The following is a 21,516-nucleotide window of genomic DNA, read 5'->3' on the forward strand; positions in this document are numbered from 1 at the left end:
AGAAGATTCCCAATGCTGGAACTTTTATAGTGAAGAAAAAGAGTCCAAATCCACAATAAGCCGAGTAACCCTTCAAAGTCTTTTCTAGATGCCCATTCTCATCATTTCCGATCTCATCCACTTCCTTTGTACTATCAAATTTTGGACACATCTTCTTGAACTTGGCATAGGGCTCATTTGTACAGTGTCTGTAAAAAAAAAAATTCTCTTTGGGCCTTCAAACGAACGAGGGTGTTAGAATGCAAGATCCCAGATCCCCCTGAAGTTACAGTAGTGACTTATTTCTCATTCTTGGCCACAAGAGCCTGTGATTTTGAAAGAAAGTTATCCTCTGACACTTCTTCGAGAGGTTGTCTCAGCTTCATTTCCCGCTCTCCTCCAAGCTAGCTGGCTTGATGGAAGTCCTTCCCTGCGACCTCTTTTACACTAAGTTTGCAGATTGGACAACAATATTGAACAATGAAACTGTTTCTTCTGATTATGATTTTGTAATCTCGCATAATGATAATTGTCTAGTTGACTGCTTCACACTACCCAGAAATGGTCGCCTCATACATTATGGTGATTTCTCAGTTAGTACAAATGCAATCAATCAGATCATGGGAGAAATATTAATCAAGAGCTCCGGTTGATTCGATACAAAGCTTATTACTGTATATTTCTCCTGGCAACCACCCAATCTACTCCAAATGATCAGCTGAGTCACATAGGTAGCATTCATATCGTGGTTGAGCTCTCTGCACCAAGCCACCATGAATCTTTATCTTCAAACTGGAGTAGGCAATTATTGCAGAGCTTTGTCCTAGCATTTCACATCCAACCGGCAAGCCCAATCCCCCAATAGCATATAGATCCATCAAACCCAATGATGCATCTCCAGCTCAGCGCTGTCCTGTCATCTCTAAAGTCTACTCAACAAGCACTTGGGAAGACGGGCATTTCTCAAAAATTTGCATCATCTGCAAGGATCTACTCTGTCTGTTGCCTATCCTCATTTTTAAATAGGGAGTGCTGAGTATATTCTAGTGTGCCTTCAAAGCAATCATCTGAAATGTGGAGTCTTCGAATCATTAATGTAGAGGTTTTAATCATCTGCAAAATGCCTCTGACCAACTTTTGTTGAACAAAATGTATAGGCATGAGAAGCGTTACCCTGCATACGACCTAGTCATGCTCATTTTAATAATTTGCGGTAGGTCGTTTTTAAACTGTAGTTAAATATCATTTTGAAAAAGTAGGGACTATCCCTGTACTCGATGTTGATTGTACTGAACATTTGATGTGCAGAATGTTCCCAGAACATTGCATCAGCAGATTAAGCACATCATGAGATGTTTCTTTGAAGCAACCATAATCAAGAACCATCTGATCCAAACATTGATTAATCTGCAATGCAAGAACAAACATCAAACATAGACATTTCCCACATTTGGTGCTGACTTGAGCACTGACATTAATCAACCATCGACATTCTGACATTCCTAGGACGTGGTGCCCATTAGCATTGACATCGAACACTCTCCAATATCTCTTCTCGGCATTGTCCATCATATATCCCTTCAACGCTGAGCAACATTTAAGTGCAAACAACAAAAATGTTGAGCATGTTTTGCATCTAGCACAACATTGATAATTGATTGCCTAACTTGCTGAGTTTTGTAGTGTTCAGCAACCTGAACATGGAGTAGGAGCTACAAGTGGTCCCAAAATGTGCCGCAGATGATAAGGATATTAGACATCCATGCAAAGAGTGAAGAAGCATTGCATATACATTCACGAGTGACGTAGACATCTGATTCATCATTGAATCTTTCCATCCTATACTGTGACCTACACAAGTACGCGTCCAAACATTGATTTGACTCGGGACACGTGCTCTCACTTCTTTGTCTCACCACCTGTGCTCCAAATAGTCAAGTTTATCAGCAATCCATTCCTTATTCAACTTTAGTACTTTGAAAGACCCCTAAGATCGAGTGGCTCTGATATTGCAATTTTAATAAGGTGCTGAGATACTTACTCTATTATTAACACCCTTCTTCCACTATTGCTTCATGAAGTTATTTCTATATAGGACAACTCGAATCCTTTTCACCTGCCAATTGACTATCCTACCATAACTTTTATCTCTCCCAGATTTTGCTTTGATACCGTGTTAATATAGGATAGTTCTTTACGATGATAAGTATTGTGCTGCAAATATGATGATCTTCGAACTGTAGGAAGTATATCACATTTATTGATTTCGATATGTATATTCCCATCACCAAAAGCATATATATATATTATATTCAATAGCAACTTTAGGATCGGTCACGACTCTTAATAGTGAAAGGTCATGATTAGTTAGTGTTCACTAACTAACTCAATCCAATATAATCGATTCATATACAAGATATTGAAAAAAACATAAAAATAAATTATATATATATATCACACGATTCATCTTAGTTAGGCATGAAGCTGGTCGAATTCCAAGTATATTTTCAAACTTGTTATGATAGAGATATGTATGTGAAACATACATTCACATATATATGTGCAAATAGATCTGCAATAATCTGACCGAACCTATCATAAACAACAGTTTACGAAATCGAAATATGAAACTATCAAGTTTTATAACATGGTATTAAAGTGGGTCAATAGGCTTCTATAAGATTTGACAATTTTTCAAAAGAACAATTTGTAGCCCTTTTTTCCTAGAATTTATTCTGGAAATTTTTATAATCTGTTTTTAATGAAAAACAACTTTGTAAATTTGTTGGTGGATTCGAAGATTTTTTGCTGGAAATTGTAAGCCCAGTCAAGGGCTTTGGCTGCATGATTTCCTGGTGAAGAAAAGTTTGCAAATTTCGTTGGTTGCATGTACTTGCATGTTGCTTGTCTTGTTTTATTGCATACTGAATTTTGGCCATATTTTTGGGTAGTTTACCACACACAGTCTGGTGTTTTGGCACGTGAAGGTTTTTGTGATGTGTGGTTTTGTGACCTCTTGGGCTTTCAAACTTTTGTCCTTAAAAAATTAGTGGCTTGGTTTTAATAATTTTTGTCAAAATAAAAAAATATTGTGGCTTTGGTGTCATTGTTTGCCTCAAAAATCGTTTGGCAAAAAGGGGTTTTACCTTTATCCTCAAAAACAAAGTTTTGTATTCTGATCTGTCTCCAAACTTTTTTTGGGTTTTTGTTGATTTTAATCCTCAGAAATCATGTATGGTTTTGATTATTTTTCTCAAAAATTGTGTTTTTTCTATTTATCCTCGAAAATTATTTTTTGGGTTTTGCATGATTTTGTCCTTAGAAATCATGGATTCTCATTTGGAGTTTTTAAACCATTTTTTCCAAAAAAAAACAATGTTTTGTAAACCGCAATTTAGGGCTTGGTGATTTTTTCCACAAAAATTGTGGTTCATTGCAGCTGTTGTAGATCACACCCAGAGTTGCTAGGGCAATGGTCTGCCCGACTCTGCACACAAGGATTTGCCAATTTTACAAAAAAATTGTGGTTTCAGGTTTCAACAACTGATGTTAGAGGGATAGCTTTGTTATCCAACATCAAGTTGAACAGATCATTGGTCATTAAATTTTTGCAGATCCAAGGAGGGTCTTAGCAACATTCTCATTTTGTAGAGCATTTCATTCATTGGTTACCTGAAGGAGGTAGGCAACCTTCTATGCATTTGTGACCAAAAGACCTGTAAATTGTCTTCGGTAGGGTAGTTAGACTGATGACCATTAGGGGAAGGTATTAAATATTGTGATTTTTCTATAATGTTCATTGTAGATTTAGTTGTTAAGTGGTTTCCGTTTTGTTAGGTTATTACTGGTTTAGAAAGTCTTTGTAATTTCTCTATTTATGATCAAATCTCCATTGTTTAATACATAGAAGTATAAATCGTTGGAATAAATCAAGAAACTAAATGTAATGTCCCCAAACTTTAGTGCTTATTTTTGGTGAGCCTTCGGGAGATCATTCATGACACTTTGATTCACACTGTCTATCTTTAGCATGTCACTTGGATGTTTTGCTCATATTTAATATTTATAATAAGTCACTAGGGTGATCAGTTGGCATCATATCTATATTTGAAAAGTGGATGGATTATTCCCATGAGTTGATATTGGCAATTATCATGGATTTAATGATTTAAGTTAAGTTTTAAAAGTTAAATCAAGTTTAACTTCAGTAATATTCATTATATAAAATGACTTTATGATATGATGACTTAAAGGGGGTTAAAGAGTATTTAAGTTGTTTCTATAAATTCCTTTAATAAAATGACAGCATAAAGCCATTTTAATTAATAAAGCTCTCTAAGTTGTTTGGGAAGTTCGTTCAAGGAGGAATTAAAAGTTAAGGATGATTTATCCCACATTGATCATGGATGTTCACTTGGAGTTTGAGGAGTCTTTCTAAACGAACATTGTCTTTCTTCAAGGGCATGTTATGCGAATCGTATATGAAAGCCATTTCTTCTTGTTGCTGAAATTCAGAGACTAATTTGTAAGGATGAAAACCCTTAGGAAATTGAAGGTTGGAGGCAAGCCCAGACATTCCTTGTGAGTAGATTTATTTCAGAATCTACCATTCAAGTCAATGTTTAAGTTGGATTCTTGAATAGCAGAGATTGCAGACACTCTAAAAGCAGGTACTATTCTAGAGGAGATGTCAATTCTGGTTTCCACAGTTGAATGAATGATTGAAGAAGCAAACCCATGCTACAGGCAGACTTCCCAGTACAATAAGCTTTGAATCTTTACTTTTGTCCTCATTCTTTAGAGTTGCATTGGATGTTTGGAGGTCCAAGTATATGAGACGGCATGTACATTTTGATAGATAATTGAACCGGGCTGTAATGAAAGGTTTAGAGTTATATTTCTGATCACAGTTTGAGACTATCCAATTACCTGGTCTGAAAGTGACTGTTGGCAGCAACTTGAGTATCTCACATCCATTCACAACACATAGTAAACTTCATTGACATACAAGCTGGAACAGATTTCTGAGGAAGTAAATGCATCACATAAATTCATTTGGCTGGATGCTTCATTCAACCTTATCTACCACTAATTGCATCTTCAGTCCTTGAAGTCAGATTTTGTTTCAATTTTATTGCAGATTTATTGATGGATGTTATATAAAACTTATCATCAGCAATCTTATCAACAACTGCCAAATTAAAGCTGCCAATTGTTTGCTTTAATGTTCTTTGTTGTTCAATCTACTCTTGGTCTAGCACTTTTTGTATCCATAGTTGCAATTGTAATTGGCATAATTTGAAGGTTGGTGAAATAAAAACATTTATGAAATCGTGGCTCTGATTTCTGGAACAGCAGATTATATTATTCATTTTATGTTTTTACTAGCACTCTTGAATGTCTGCCAATTGTATGATAAAATGCCTTTGCTAAACTAAGAATGTTGGTATGGGTTTAAGATAAGCAAATGATGTAGAATCTCAGAAAGATTGTTCTAAATAAATTATAATAATATTTTCTTCAATGCAAAGTGTTTGGTGAAATGTTTGGAATGTAAAATTAGTGATATGCTGAGTTTGGAACTAAGAATCTCGGGAGGGGTTACACCAAAGGATTAAGTTTTTTTTGAAAAAATCAGAAAAAAATTGGGGAAAAATTGAACTTACAAAAGAAATGAAAATGAAGAAAAATGGTCAATAACTTCATTTATTCATATTAACGAACATCTCCATAGCACAATTGATAAAGGACTTATACAAATGATTGAAATCACTTGCACAACCCTCTCTTGATATATTTTTAACTTGGAGACTCAATTTTAATGTTGATTTTGTTTGTATAAATTTCATTCAAGCCATAACGTTGATTTTGTTTGTATAAATTTCAATCAAGCCATGATTTGAAGTAGCACCAAAATATGATATGGGTTTTCTTATTTTTCAAAATCCAAATGAAGCTTGCTTCACATTAGTTTTTTTGATTGGTAAGAGGCTGAAGCCAAGATTAAGTATTATTGTGTTGTGATTAATTATTATTATTTGAACTCCAAACGTCCTAGATAAGAGGCTCACAATTTACCATTGTGTTGTAGGCTCTTACCTCTTTCTTCACAAAATATTGTCAATAAAAGAAAGTCTTCATAGTCATATAAGTAGAACTCATTTTATAGAATTTTCTCAATTTTTTCTTTTTTATTGATTGGTAACATAGGTATTTTATTAATATAAAGCTGATTACATCTGAAATACAAAAAAGATTCACTTCTTACTAAACTAGATCAACTATACCAATCCCCAAAACAGACCCAACAACACCCCAGCACTGAACAATTCTATACAAAAACATGGGATTAACCCCATATTTTCTCTCAAGTTATTTTCATTATATTTTCTCAACAAACAATTATATAAAAAGTTGGCATGATATACACATATGTGAGTGATATATGCACATGTATATATGAAAACAATTTTATATATTGTGATATTGCTATCAGGATTTAACTGTGTGATTTTGAGTCAAACTCCTTGACCCATGTTTCATGAGTAGTGATTCAACATGAATCCATCTCTCATGAGAATAAATGGAACACTTAGCACTCATTGGATCTAGGTGATGCTCATAGGGGTGAAGCACCGAGACTTCTTGGGATGTCACCCATCCCAGTACTACTCTAGCCTGAGCATGCTTAACTACAAAGTTTCCACCATATTTAAACCCAAAGCTTGCAACCCCATTTGCAAAACCTTCACCAAGTATTGTGCCTTATGAACCATTCATTAGAAAGCCCCTTAAGCTCATTAATTGATAAGTAGGAGATAATTTCCATAGCAAGTCAAATTGTGATATTGCTATCAGGATTTAACTATGTGATTTTGAGTCAAACTCCTTGACCCATGTTTCATGAGTAGTGATTCAACATGAATCCATCTCTCATGAGAATAAATGGAACACTTAGCACTCATTAGATCTAGGTGATGCTCATAGGGGTGAAGCACTGGGACTTCCCGAGAGGTCACCCATCCTAGTACTACTCCAGCCTGAGCGCGCTTAACTACAGAGTTTCCTCTATAGTTAAACCCAAAGCTTGCAAGCCCATTTGCAAAACCTTCACCAAATGTTGTGCCTTATGAACCATTCATTAGAAAGCCCCTTAAGCTCATCAATTGATAAGTAGGAGATATTCTCCTACTTATCAACTTTATATATGTTGAAGTTAGAGACTGAATTGCATGGTTAATTTAATTAATTTTGAGTAAAGTTATAAATATCTTGCTATTTGATTGATCATGAGAACATATATGTCATAATTGACAAGCCTAAAATGTCGTGATATTGCTGTGGGGATTCAACTGTGCATCTTTTGAGTCAAACTCATTGACCCATGTTTCGTAATTAGGGGTTCAAAAGAGCCCATCTTTCATGAAAATAAATGAATGGAACACTTAGCACTCATTGCATCTAGGTGATGCTTATAGAGGTGAAGCACTGAGACTTCGTGGGAGGTTATTCATGCCACCACAACTCTATCTCAAACGTGCCTAACCATAGAGTTTCCTCCAAGTTTAATCCCACTTCGCTTGCAACCCCATTTGCAAAACCTTTTGCAAATGTTGTGCCTTATGAACCATTCATTAAAAAGCCCCTTAAGCTCATCAACTAATTATAATTATCATTTTATGGTTCTTTGCCTTCAACAAACTGAAGAAGGCAAAACTTTGTTACCTTGCTCTTTTAGATCATAGTGTAACAAATAAATAAGGCAGCTTTGTTATGGTCTTCTTTTGTTCCATATCTCAACAATTTAAATATTTGAAATTTATGCAAACAAAATTGACGTTAAAAAAGAAATAGTATCAATCATGCTATGCAATATATACAATGTAGAAAGAGAGCAAAATTTTGTTTGTAATTGCCTCTCTCTCATGCTATTTCTTGACTTTGCAGCACTTAGGGACTTTCAAACACTTTTAACTCAACTTTCCCAACCGTGTCTTCAGTGTGCCACATCGATTTGGTAGAGATTCTCGTCACATTTTTGTGGGATTTTTCTCATGACTATCCCTTTTAGGTTTATACTAGTTCCCCACAATTTTTTTGCCAATCAGCTGTCGCTTTTTGCTGACTAATCGTCTGATAAATCATAAAAAATTTGTTGAAAGTCATTGACCAAAAAATTCCAATTTTTTATGAAGGATCACATCACATTGCTCTGGGTTTTTTCTCATCAATGTTGATTTTAGAGTTTTTGCTAGTGTCCTACAATTTTTTTATCCATTTAACCATCACCTTTTGCCGATTATTCACTTGATAACTCACAAAAAAACAGTGGAAGTAATTGAACAAAAAATTCCAATTTTTTGGGGAATAAATCATTGCACATGCTGCGACTCTTGATTAATCACTCAATAACCACTATTTTTTGTCATCTTCTACGTATATGTTATCCACATCTATTAATAATCAACATTAATTTATATTTTGAAATTACTTCATAATTTAATTATAAACTTTAGGGTTTGGCTACTTCTTAAATGACCATCTATAACAGTGCATAATAGTTATAATTTTAAAATTAGTGTATAATATTTAGGTATATACGTGATCTCCTTAAAATCCATGGGTCGAGGTGTGCAGAGAGCTTAGAATTGCGATTTAGAACAAATTTGTATGCATCTTTGACACTATCTCACATGCTCCCCACATTTCAGGATGATTCAGGCCCTTTCAAATTTTGTTGTGATTGTAATTTCTCTACTCCTTTATTTAGGGTTTTCCAGAGGGCTGATTGAAAACTAAAGGGACCAAATTGCAACCTTTTTCAATGCTGATTCCACATTGACTTCGATTTCGTTTTGGAATCAACATTATTTCTAATTGATTCATCAATTTTTTGAGTTTTTTGTAGGGTTTCATAGTTTCTTGCGATGTTTTTTTTTGGTTTTTTTACTATTTCTTGGGATTTTAATTGGTTTTTAATGCACTTTAAATGCAAAAAGGTCATTGAAATTGGGGTCAACGTTTGGTGATCGATTTTTTCATGAACTGGGATTTTTTTAGGGAAAAATTAGCTAGCTTTAGGATCCAAGATTAAAGGAGTATAATTGGCATTCGTTTGCAGTCTTTTGCTTCTATGGTTTCAAATAAATCAAAATATCAAACTATCATGTTTTACAAGAAATGCAAGGTGTGAACATTTAGGAATGGGAATGAATATGGAACCAGAACCTTCAAGAATGCCTTATTAAACAATTGAGTAAACATTGGTTGAAGAAGTGAAAAGTATGGGGTGCTAAACAAGCTAGACCAGGTTTACAATTTGCTACAACAATGGAAATCAATATTTCAGTCGTTTATGCTGGTGACACTAAAATCATGCACAATGAGACTTCAATATACCCCTATTCAACTATTTATGCTAGTGGTTTAGAAGAACAAAGAATGTCAATTTGGTGTACTTGCAACGACTAGGGTTTGTGTGTTTTCAGAACTATATTATGGTTTTCCTATCACCTGTTATTTGGAACATTAAATGTGCTTCAGGTTTCAGATTCAAGTATTTTGGTCATATTGTCATTCTAGGGTTTCATTTTCAGTTTTCACTATACAGTCATTTCAAAATCCTAGAAGACATCAAATTTGAATAATCAAGAAGGATTGATGTAAATGTTACTATATTGATGGTTAGGGTTTCAGATCTCTCAGAGGGTCCAACAGGTTTAGAATCATAGAGGGTGTGCATTATTGGCTATGGTGATTTATGGCAATTGCTGTTTCAAAAGGTACCATTTCTAGCTAGAGAATTGTGGGCCATTTAGTCACTCCAGCTTGCTTTTATTTTTGTTCTTTCTTGAGAGTACGTTTTGCTTTAAAGTTTTTTCATTTTCTTTTTATGTTTTTTTGTTGATGACATCAATATTATTTTGACCAACCCTATATTAATGGAGGTCACATAGGGACCTTTGTTGTTGCATTACACAAGTGGTTAAACTTGCAAGCTTAATGGCCTGGTGGGGGTTTGAACCTTGGTGGCAACAACAACAATGCCAAGTTTTATCTATCACACCATGCCCTTAATAACTTGTTTTCAGGAGTTTTAAGCATTTATGCTTTAAAGCATAAATTTTGTATGATACTCAGCATAAATCCAAAAAAAAAGGTGTGTATTCTTTGTAATCTACAATAAGTGTTTGATCACAAGACATCAATAATAATAGTTGACACTACAGTTCTGCTGCTGAAGCTGTTTTTGAAATCTTGTTTTATTTGGATTGCTGATCTTTACTTAGCCAGCAGGAATTTGTTGTGTTTGTGCATTTAGATTGGCTGTTTTCCTTGGTAATATCTGAATTTTTTTCTTGTGAGAAAAGAGTTGTTACTGGTTTTGTGCTTTACCTGACCCAAAAGATTAGGCAGATGGTTTCATTCATTTTATGCAATCTTAGTGTCTAGGATGGTTTTAGTTTTCATGTAGCTAGCTTTTGAAATTTGAAGAGAGGTTTTAATCTCAAATATTGTTCTAGTTTGAGTTGTCTCAAAATAGACAAATTAAAATGTTAGCACTAATTTGAGCTCCTATGCAGATGTTTTTTTTGTTTAATTAAATTAATAGGCTAATTTATTTTTTCTAAATCCATATTTCAAATGGTTTTCTTTTTCTATATGATGAAGTTGGTTTGTTTATCTCATATTTACATCTTTATTGCCAGATTATAGCTACTTGAAGACAAGAAATGTCAACTTGCATATCCTGAGATTTTTGTTGACTAGGATTATAAGGTTTAAACTTGTCTGGTTGATGTACAAATGGTTTTCTATTTCTATATGATGAGTTTGGTTTGTTTATCTCATGTTTACATCTTTATTGCCAGATTATAGCTCCTTGAAGACGAGAATTAATGTCAACTTGCACATCCTGATATTTTTGTTGACTAGGATTATAAGGATTAAACTTGTCTGGTTGATGTACAAATATTTTATTAGTTGCAATTTCCCTGAATTTTCCTGTCATGAGGTTTTTTTGTTTTGAAATGTCTGTCTCATTTGCTTATTCATGCCTTGAGATCATTTGGTGGTTTCAAACTTTCATGTAATAAGCGCTGTGCCATTAATACACTTTTCTTTGGCGATTGAGTTCAAAATTTTATTCACCCTGTTTCAATGGGATATATTATCCAGGTTATGATGGAACCACTGGGAATGATCAGCAACATCAGCAGCATTCAGTGACACCGATTCTTGATTTGGCTTCGTCTGAATACCTTGTGCCACATACTCAATTGGAGCTTGGTCATTCAATTGTAAGGATTATAATATCCATGGATTTTAACCACCAATTTGGTGATTTCTTAATGAACTGGTGATGCTTGTAGCGTTTCTTTTCTAGATATTGATATTTTTCCTTGGGCACACAGCTTAACTTTGTTGAGCATGCCAAGTTCAAGAGTAATAATTTCTATACGTTCTGATTTTTGTAGGGTCACACAGCATATCCATGTGCAGATCCTTACTTTGGGGGTATTTTAACTGCTGGGGGTATTCTGACTTCTTATGGAGGCCAGACTATGGTAAGTATTTCTCTTCATCAGCAACTCTTCCTTTAACAATTTTGGGGTATATCTTTCAGGCCAGTATGTATTGTGCAGAGAATCTAAGTGTTGTTATTCTTCTTATTGTGATAGTCAACAATGAAATATTCAATCTACGAGAGACTCGTCAGTGTCCTTGGATTTTATGTTATAACTCTAAGTTACTAGGTTCTCTCCAGCAATCCTCAAAGTCTGGTTCGATTCTATATGAAGTCTGGTCCTTGTCAAATTTGCCCCGAATTTGTCTGCAGAACCACAAACTCACTGCAATCTCTGTCAAAGAAACACAGACAGAATTTGGAAGATTTTTCCGCCGAGCGGCCGAACCCAGGCCGAATTTGGTCCCATTTGGACTCCCAACCCTAAAAATTGACAACGGAAAAGGCCAAAAAGGATGGTTTATATGTCATTAGTGCATTTGTGAATGAAAAAGAAAGCTGATATTGGAAATCCAAATTGATGATTAGAGGAATTTATTTAGAAAAGCTACGATATCTTTGAAATCAGGGCTTAAAGTTTGAATCTTAACTTTTGATCTAGCTTGGTTAGAAATCATCTAACCAATACAAAATAAAGTTTCAGATAACTGTGTTGAGCACACGATTATACTAAGAAATTGGTGGGGGTGGGGGGGCGGGGGGGGGATGTGGTGGGCTGTATAAGTATAATAACAAATTTGCCAATTTAAAACTTTTATCCAAACAATTAACTTCAAATGATGGAATCAACAATTATGCATATGAACACAATGACACAAAGATTTAACGTGGAAACTCATTGTGGCAGAAAATCACGAAATAAATGCTTTTATATAAACTTTGTTCTTTTAGAATGTTTTGTGGGCTTCGACCTACTATGAGCACCCACTCACTCGAAGCTTCAACTCCCACACTTTGCAGGCTCTGACCTATTGGAAGCACCAACCCACCGCACACAAAATTCTCTCCAGCTTTGCACTAATGCTGACTCAACTGATGATGGACAATTTCTTTTCACAAACTTCTGTTCTTCTATAAATCCTTCTTCATATGCGCATATTTTATTCAATACTATAATCTCTATGCTGATTGGAAGCCCTTTGTACATATAGTCTTTATCCTTTCAATTCACATATATATCAGATTTGGTAAATCTGAATATATATTTTCTTTGTCTCCCTTGTACTAAAGTCCACTGGTTATATCTTCTACTTCACACTACTTTTCGAAAATAAAATAACCTCTGTTTATATTCCATTCACTCAAAGGGTGTAACTTTTCAAAGAGGCACATTAAACTTTTAATGATGACCGCTCAGCATTTTTAGTTTAAACTATTTTAATACTTAGAAATTAACTTGCCTGCCATGTATCAATAACAGTTTTTCAAGGCTCTCGAAACCTACAATGGAATTGCCTATGTCTCATATATATCTTCTGACATATTTAACGAATCTTTCTATTTGCTTGTTAATGTATATTTGATACATTGAGTATTGTCTTATATTTGATACGCAAGTATTGTCTTCTTACATCATAGCTGTAATTCCAGATTTGTAGCAAAATTACTATTAAGCCCAACGTGAGAGTGAAAATCTCAACCTTAGTCTTTTTATGGAAAGTAATAGTTTCGAAACTCCAATCTCTTGATGTCTTTATCGCTGCTTGTCTGAATATTAGAATTGATTTATTTCTTCAAATTAAAACGATGTCTCCACACAATACTTTCATGCATGACATATTCCTTGGAAATTATCGGCAGCACACTTTTTGGCCATATCAAGACTACAGATTTAGTTTATTATTATTATTTTTAATGGTGCAAACTTTGTGGTCTGATCATTATGTATAAATTTCCATCTCCATTGTTTGTCTTGGTCTGAAGTTGCCCTGTTTAAATTGTTGCTCGATAAAGTTGTCGTCTTATGATCTCTATTCATTTATTGGTTCTTCAAACTTATCATGATTGCTAAGACTTTCATTTTATTCTAAATTCATCATCTGCATGTCCTTTTATCTTTGAATTGCTGTTATAAACATTGCCGCTGAAGACTTTATTTTAAAGGTAATCACGGTTCATTATATTTCAAGTGTTTTATTGAACTGACTTCTGCCGTAAATCTTTGTCTGCAATGTTTGTGTGAATATTGTTCTTGGTGCTGAAGTGGATTCTTTATCACTATATCTTTCTGAGTGATGGCCTGACTTTTTTCCTTATTATTTTTGTGCAACGCTGCTAACATGGTTCTTGGCAATTCATAAGTTTTCTTTTTTGGTCAATTCGGAACCCATACACTTCACCGGAGATTACTGAGTATTGTTTTATTCAAAGACTTCCATATGCTAACCATACTTCGTTTGTTCTATATTCATGTCCAGTTGTTTATGGTTCGAATGAAGCCTCATGTTTTCTCTAAAAATTCTGACTTCATATCATCATCTTCTTGTTACTGGGCATATCATGTTATCTCATTGTATTTTTTTTCTAACATAGTATTTAATCTAATTATTTGATGTTTCTGAATTGTCGTGGACTCATATGCTTGCTAAATCATCATCCTTTCCTGTTCATGCATGCTATGTTCTTTACCCATTACTCCCCTGCATATGCAAACAGATAGATATTTATTAGATCTTGGGCTTTGAATATCATCGTGAAGTGTGCATTGTTTCAGTATATTTCTCAAATATACTTCAGGATATCATCGCGACTTTGCTCCTATCCTTCACATATGATCTCTTATCAATTCTTTTCAACTGCTCTTGATGCCATCACATTCTTCAGAGTCACTGAATGTATTCTTTATCAAGAACAGGTTATCGTGAACTCTTGATAGTCACTGCATATGAAGTTTGGTCAGCTTTCAAATTGCTTTATGATCCATCATACACCTGTCACTTTCGTATTCCATCACTGATTATTGTATCTATCTATATGATCACAAGATTCTCAATACTTGTAAGCAATAGTTGTACTTGAATTATGTTATGTTATATTTTACTATCTGCCACTGTCATAGTATTTGTATCAGTTTTAGTAAATCTCACAGTGCATTCATTCTTAACATTATTCCTTCTCTCTATAAGATAGATGATATTATTCGTTTCCTACCCCATCAATCCTTGAAGTATCTTTTGATGCCATGGTGTATTGCTTGCTATATAATTCACTGTATCTTCCTTCGTGCCTTTGACTTTTGACATCTATGACAATATTTTATCAAACTGCACTTATCTTCTACTCATTCCTTTCATTCTTAAACTATCCGGAAATATGTTCCATGCATGTGACCAAGCGTTTCATGATATATGTATGGTTGAATGATGCAATTAATATATCATTGAGTTGAAGCATAGATATGGTGGTGTATTTTGCTATGTTGCTTTACTATTAGCATAGTCGTGTATGAACTTAGTTGTTGTTGCACACACACACATATATATATATATAAAACATATGTTTTTGTACGGACGAACCCAAACCCACCTCCCAATTTTATTAATGAATTTTAAACTCGAGTCTCGAACTTGACTCTGAACTTGAATCTGAAGTGGCAACTTAGTTATAACTTTGTTGCAGCTAATACACTGATACAAACAAGTTCGTGAAATCCCAAGTGCATATGAAGTTCCTCGATGTTGGCATGTTATATTGATTTGAGCATTGTCCACCGCACAAACTTTTTAAGCTAGAATCTTTTCCAAATCTATGCTTTCATCTTTTCAAGGATTTTAATCATGATTTTTTTTGAATTATCTTGTCAGGAGGGTTTCGCAATTTTTTTGGATGTTTGAAAAATTAGTACATCCACATTGTCATAGCTTTAGATACCTTCCTGTCACTATCATATTTTGATTTGGGTTTGAAGAATAGTTTAGGGACATCACATAGAGTGTTGGATAAATATGCTATGCTAACAGGGAAGTGTGAGAATAATGAATTAGTACCAATTGTAATGTCATATAGAACTGTAAGCAATAGAGATGAGATTCCTTTTTAAGGTTTCAATTTGCGAGTTAACAACAATTGTAATTACGGAACAGACCAATAGAGATGAATTGATACCAATTGTTGTATTTGAATAATTCTACCTGATCAAAATGTGGGCGGTGACTCCCTCAAATGAATGATGTTTCAATTTTCAAATGTTATTTAGGCATATAAAATTGTTTTGCATTCTTTGGGTCATGCTTGACGTTTTTCATTATATTTCAAAGTTTCAATATTTTCTTATCCGTGTTTGTATATTGATTTGACCCTTGTCCACAACACAAACTTTTGTAAGTTAATTTTTCTTCAAAGCTATGATTTTATTATTTAAAGTGTTTTAATCGTGAATTCTAACTTTTGTGTGGATTTATCTCTTGTGTGTGTCGGGGGGGGGGGGGGGGGGGTGGGGGTGTTTGGGGGTGGGGCGTTGGGGAGTGGTGGATATGCAATTTTTCTTTGCATGTTCAAAAGATGGTTACATCCATGTCCAATTTTTATGGCTTTAGGTACCTTACTCTTACTAGCATATATTGGTATCAGTTCCAATTATTGTGTGCAAACATCACATAACATGCTGGATAAATTTATCATATTGATATGGAAGTGTAGCAATTGTAAATTGATACCAATTCTAATAATAGACCAGAACTGAAAGCAGCAGAGATGGCAGTATTGCAACAAAGTAGACAAGAATAAAGAATGTGTAATTTAAAGATGAATTGGATTTATCAGTATAAGCTCTTTACAAAAGTAGAATACATAACATGATAACTTGGTACATAGATTTGTGTGAATGGATAGTTGTACAGTCCTTGTGCTACAACATCTATGGGAGTGTCAAGGTGAGTGCCTAATTTTCTATCAAGGATATTGAGAAGATCAGAAGTAGAACAATTTTTTCATTTATACCAAATTACCTTCTAAGTGATACACACAATCTCTGAGGTAGAGCTAACTTGAGATCGAATGGTCCTTTAACCTACTCATTGACTCCATAGATCCTATACTCTAGATGTAATGAAGTGCCAATATTACAACCAATGTGCAAAAGTGATACATTATTGATATTGAAAATCAATAAGCCTATGTGTAAGTTAACAAAGAAAAACATTGGGGTGTTGGATTTCAACAAAATTGGACTGATGACGACAATTAGCATTTTCATTTACAAAATGTACTAAAAGTTATAATGGAGATGATGGAATAAACAACTAGTAGTTTTACTGGATTTGGATTGAACAAAAATGTATGAGTTCACTAGTCACCCTATTACCATAAGATTAGACTATGAACGAGAGTTTTGGGCAGATGCGAAAAATGAGGGCTGTGAACTTGCAATTTTTCTAATTCTTTTGGACTTTTAAGTTGTGATATACTATGTTAGAAGTCAATGCCTTAACTATTCACCGACTTGGCTATCTATAACACTTGAAATACTAAATACTACACTTCATAAGGCCAAAAAGAGTGAACTTTGTGCTTGGTATGTTGATCTGCAAGAAGTGTTGGTGCAGGAGCACCCTCAGATCATGAAGACAAATTAATGCATGGGAGATTCGAGTAGGGTAGTAGGATTGTAATAAGGTTCCAAAATCGAATTGGATCCAAGTTGTAATGTGTAATCAAATTTGTAAGCCAAAGTTGACATGAAATGTGCATTTAGGACCTTTTAGGGAGTTTGATGTATTTTGAGGCCAAAGGGGTCAAACATATGAGACAACCCTTAGGCTATTTCTTTAAGTCATTTTAATGTTCTCTAACTCAAATGTCAAGTGGTCAAGGTCCTAGAATGGGTAGAAGGCAAAGTTGCTCAAAAGGTATCATGACAACTTTTAATGCATGGTTGCAAAAAGTTGCAAACCATCATGTAACTTCTAAAATTGGTTGGGAACCATTGGAAAAGGTTTGAAATAGACCTGTAATGGTCTGAGGATGGTGGTTGATGAATTGTTGAGGAGTTTGGAGCAATAAAAAATATAATTCTTTGAAATTGCATGCAAAATCCTATTCATTTGGTGTGTAATTGGATTGACAGGTAAGGTTAATGTATAGATATTGAAAGTGCTTTGTTCTAGCTTTGCTTTGCTTTTGGTTTTGAGTCCTGAAGATGCAGGGAAGATAAGTAATAAACAAGTTTTTCTCAGCTGCCCTGTAACTCTCACAAACATAGGGTTTGGAGGAAAATCATGGAATTTTGGACCATCATTGTCAAGCCAAATATTGTTGCCAGTTGGATTGGGATGCCATACCTTGTGATTAATTGCTAATAAGTAAACCTTGTTGTGCTCATGGTTGAGTTGTCCAGCAGGGCCCATGCTTTGACCCACTTGGTCAGGTATTTATTCGCCAAGGCAATATATTTGCACCCTCGTGCTTTGCTTTCTTTTAGTGGTCCGACAAAATCTAGTCCCTATCAGTCGAATTATTCCTGTGCGTGAGAGGGGTTTAGTGGCATGAAGTCTATTTTCAACAGTCTCCCAACCCTTTAGCAGGTGTCGCACCTGACAACCCATTTTCTGGGATTGTTGTACAATGTGGGTCACTACAGTCTTGCAAGCAGGACCTTTTGTGTAATCATGTTCGATCCCATGTGCCCTCCTGCTAGATCCTCGTGATCCTCCCTTAGGACAGTTGGAAACTCTTCCTCCATTACACATTGTTGGAGCACCTGATTTGGTCCCATCTTGTAAAGAAACTCGTTGATTAGTTGGAAGGTTCCGCTCCTTAGGACGAGATTTTGTCTTTCACTCGGTAGCATATCTCTTAGGAATTGGGCTATAGAGAGGTATTCCCTAATGCGTGTATACCAAGCCGATAGGATTGCAATATGGAAGAGGTAGGCATCAGGAAAATCATTGTTCTCTCTTGGTGGTTCTTCAAATTTGAAACGGGAAAGTTGATCTGCAATCAAATGGCTTTTCCCTGGTCACACTATGATTGGGAACGTGAATTCTTGCAACAAGAGCAACCCATTTTCTCACTCTTCCTTGAATAATCAGCTTGGTCATCAAGCACGTGAATGTCTAGTGATCCACATAAAATGTAAACGGAGTAGCCAACAAGTAGTGCTGGAATTTTCTCACAACGTACTGTTGATAAATAGATTATTTCTTGTCAATTATCTCTTTAAATGCCCAATATCTATGAACAATGACTGATTACAACAGTTGGGAAACGTAACTAAGCAACTAATTTCCCTCTGAATTTATAGGTACAACTCCCTTTGAGTTTGTGATTTGCAATGAATTTGTTTGTATCTAATTTTGAGATGGGGTTTGTTCTTGACTAGAGAACAGGAGAGGAAAACCAAGTTAGGCCTAGATAGGAACTAACTCAAGCTAGAATCTGGGTCTTAATACTAACCAAATCTGTGAATCCACACATCTTATGAACTCGCAAAATCTGGTGATGCAATAGTGAATTCTATTTATATGAATAAGATGCTTAATAGAATGATTTTAAATCTAAAACGTAAGAAACTAACTTAAGAAATAATACTTGAAAAAGTCTCTTTTAACCTCTAACAATACTACGATTATCTTCAGTTTGTTGTATTAAAATAGGGGAATAAAGCTCTGTTTGTTCATTAGTTTAATTCAACTTAAAGAGATGTTTCTAACTAAGACATGCAATGGAACAGTAAATAATTGATACGAAACACATTCAAGTTGTCTCTGCAATCTGAAGCATTTCACACCAAAATTTAGCCGACCCTTTCATTAATTTTCAATTGAGTACATATGGAATTCCGTGATGAACCATTACAAAAAGAAATTGAATTGGTTCATCTTCTCAAAAATGACAAATGGCAAGAAGCCAATTATTAGTTACAATTTCATATCAGAATACGAAAGAGTGAGAGCAAAATCATTTCTCTTTCTTTCCCTTTTCCAGTTTCGCTTTATAGGCCTTGGCAACAATGATGATTGGAATGAGCTCCTTGTGTTTGTTGACATGGTGTTGGTGTATCTAATAAGCCACTTGGAGTGTTCTCTAGCCAAGTCTTTGATTGCGCTCAACCGCTCTTGCATTTCTTCTGTTGCTACGTGTACGCATCCGCTGAGCTGTTGGAGATTTGACATTTTGTCTTGATGGCTAGAAGATCTCTCTGATAATTTATCTAAGTAGCCGGAGAAAGCCTTTTGCATAACGACGACTCCTACTTTTCCTTGTCCACTTGTTTGGGATTTAGTGTGTAGGCCTTTCAACAACTCGTAATTCTTATCTTGCCCCTCTTTAACTTTGCCTTCTGTCTTCTGCAGTCCTTCTTCTGCTGAAGAGATCATGTCAGCTTTGAATTGCAAGCTCTGTTGCCATTCAAACAAAGGCTCGTCTCCTTTCTATAAAAAAATTTCACTTCAACTGCTTCTTTGGTCTTCATTTGGATGATCATATGTAGGAGAGAGACACAATCTTCACATTTTGCCTTTTCTGCTAATAGAGTTGTCTGGTTAGCTAGGATGTTATCCTTTTCTATCTCGAGCCTCAACACTGTATTGCCAAGTTGTTCTATAACTACAAGTCCTTCAGACTTAAGGTTTTCACTCCAACTTCTGCCAATTTGCCCAAAATGTTTGTCCTCTTGCAGTTAAGAGATAATGGCTTGAATATCTATAGCTGTCGGATCATTGGTAGGTGGTACACCCAAAATGCTTGCTAACGGGGCAACTAATTGCCTGATGAAGCAATTGAGCTCATGGATCTCCGCCTTCAACTTGACCTTGGCAAGCTTGAGGTCTTCAAGTTCTTCTATCACTTTGGTAGTTGCTTTCCATAAGCCCACTTTGGTGTCATGCCTAACCTCTCCTAGACCCAGAGACTATAATTCGAAGTCGACTGTAGATCCTTGATGCTACCTTCTTTGGTGGGTTCAGCGATCTCCATAGAGAGGTCTCTCGTGTCCAGGTCTCGGCCGAGGATAGACAAAGTCTTCGGCTTCTTCACTTTGCTTAATGTCGACCCAAAGTGGATGGCCAAAGATAAAGTCTCTTTGTTAAAAGCCCCATCTTCTATCCTCTTCCTCTTCTTGTCCAAAGTGTTTTCGAGCCATGATTCGGTGCCGATTACTTTGGATGGAGCTCCTAGTGTATCCACACTAAACATCTTTCTCCTAACGGGTGTCAAGACCTTCGAAGATGAGGAGAAATGATTTCCTAGAACAGGGGAAATTAATTTCGAAGCCTCCCTAATCTTCCTTGCTTTGGATGTTCTCTTCACCGCTTCATCCGACTCTGTGGATTCACTTTCGCTGCTCCCGCCATCTCCAAGCTCAACCACTTGTATATGAGGACTACTTGGTAAGAGTAGTGTCGCTCTTGTAGATGAGATTAGGCTGCTTTGGGATTGCAGAGTCACTAGAACTGTAGTGTCCTTTGGTTCTTTTGCCTTCTTTTCAGCTTCTGCCTCTATCTTGATCACAGGTACTGAACCATATTGACAAGATTTTTCTAATGGGATGTTCTTATTAGGAGGCTGATCACCTCCACCGGTTGGTTGAGCAGGTCCTTGAGCAAGAGATGGAATTCTGCTTGACGCGCGGCTAGGGGAAGATGATGTTGCTGCTACATCTGGGGAAGGTTGAGCGGATGCACCTTTGCTTCTTCGTTGCGCCATGGTTCACTCGACCCACTTCCTGATCTTCTTGTAGATTCTTGCCATCATCACGTCCAGGTCCTCTACGACCTCTTCGATCGGTTCAGAGCTTATAGGGGTATTTCTTAATTTGGTCAAGTAAGTCGTGTTGTTTTCTGACCATCATCTTCAACCCCCTCCACATCTATGTTCACTTTGTATAGCTTAATTTGATCTACTATCAACCTTGCAAAAGCACGATCACGGCTTTCAAATTCATCTTTGTAGTCAGCCCAATAGTCTTCAATTGTGTTGACATGCTTTATTACACTCCCAATTTGCAAGACATCTTTAGCGTATCCATTGGGATTGAACATAGGTCTCAAGACCTCATACATATCCAACTTGTA

The 21,516-nt window shown here is 35.6% G+C and overlaps 1 pseudogene across 1 annotated transcript in view; it reads left to right on the forward strand.

Annotated features, from left to right (window-relative positions):
• The window catches only part of LOC149541212 (nuclear transcription factor Y subunit A-1-like), a 125,687-nt pseudogene that overhangs the window by 56,523 nt on the left and 47,648 nt on the right, over positions 1 to 21,516 (forward strand). The window contains exons 3-4 of the transcript XR_016356494.1: positions 11,158 to 11,279; positions 11,457 to 11,546. The product of XR_016356494.1 is annotated as a nuclear transcription factor Y subunit A-1-like (transcript). The remainder of the gene's footprint in view (positions 1 to 11,157; positions 11,280 to 11,456; positions 11,547 to 21,516) is intronic.

This window comes from Cupressus sempervirens, chromosome 9, assembly GCF_028749045.1.
Source record: "Cupressus sempervirens isolate cs-2001-9-10 chromosome 9, ASM2874904v1, whole genome shotgun sequence".
Classification (NCBI taxonomy): Eukaryota; Viridiplantae; Streptophyta; class Pinopsida; order Cupressales; family Cupressaceae; genus Cupressus; species Cupressus sempervirens.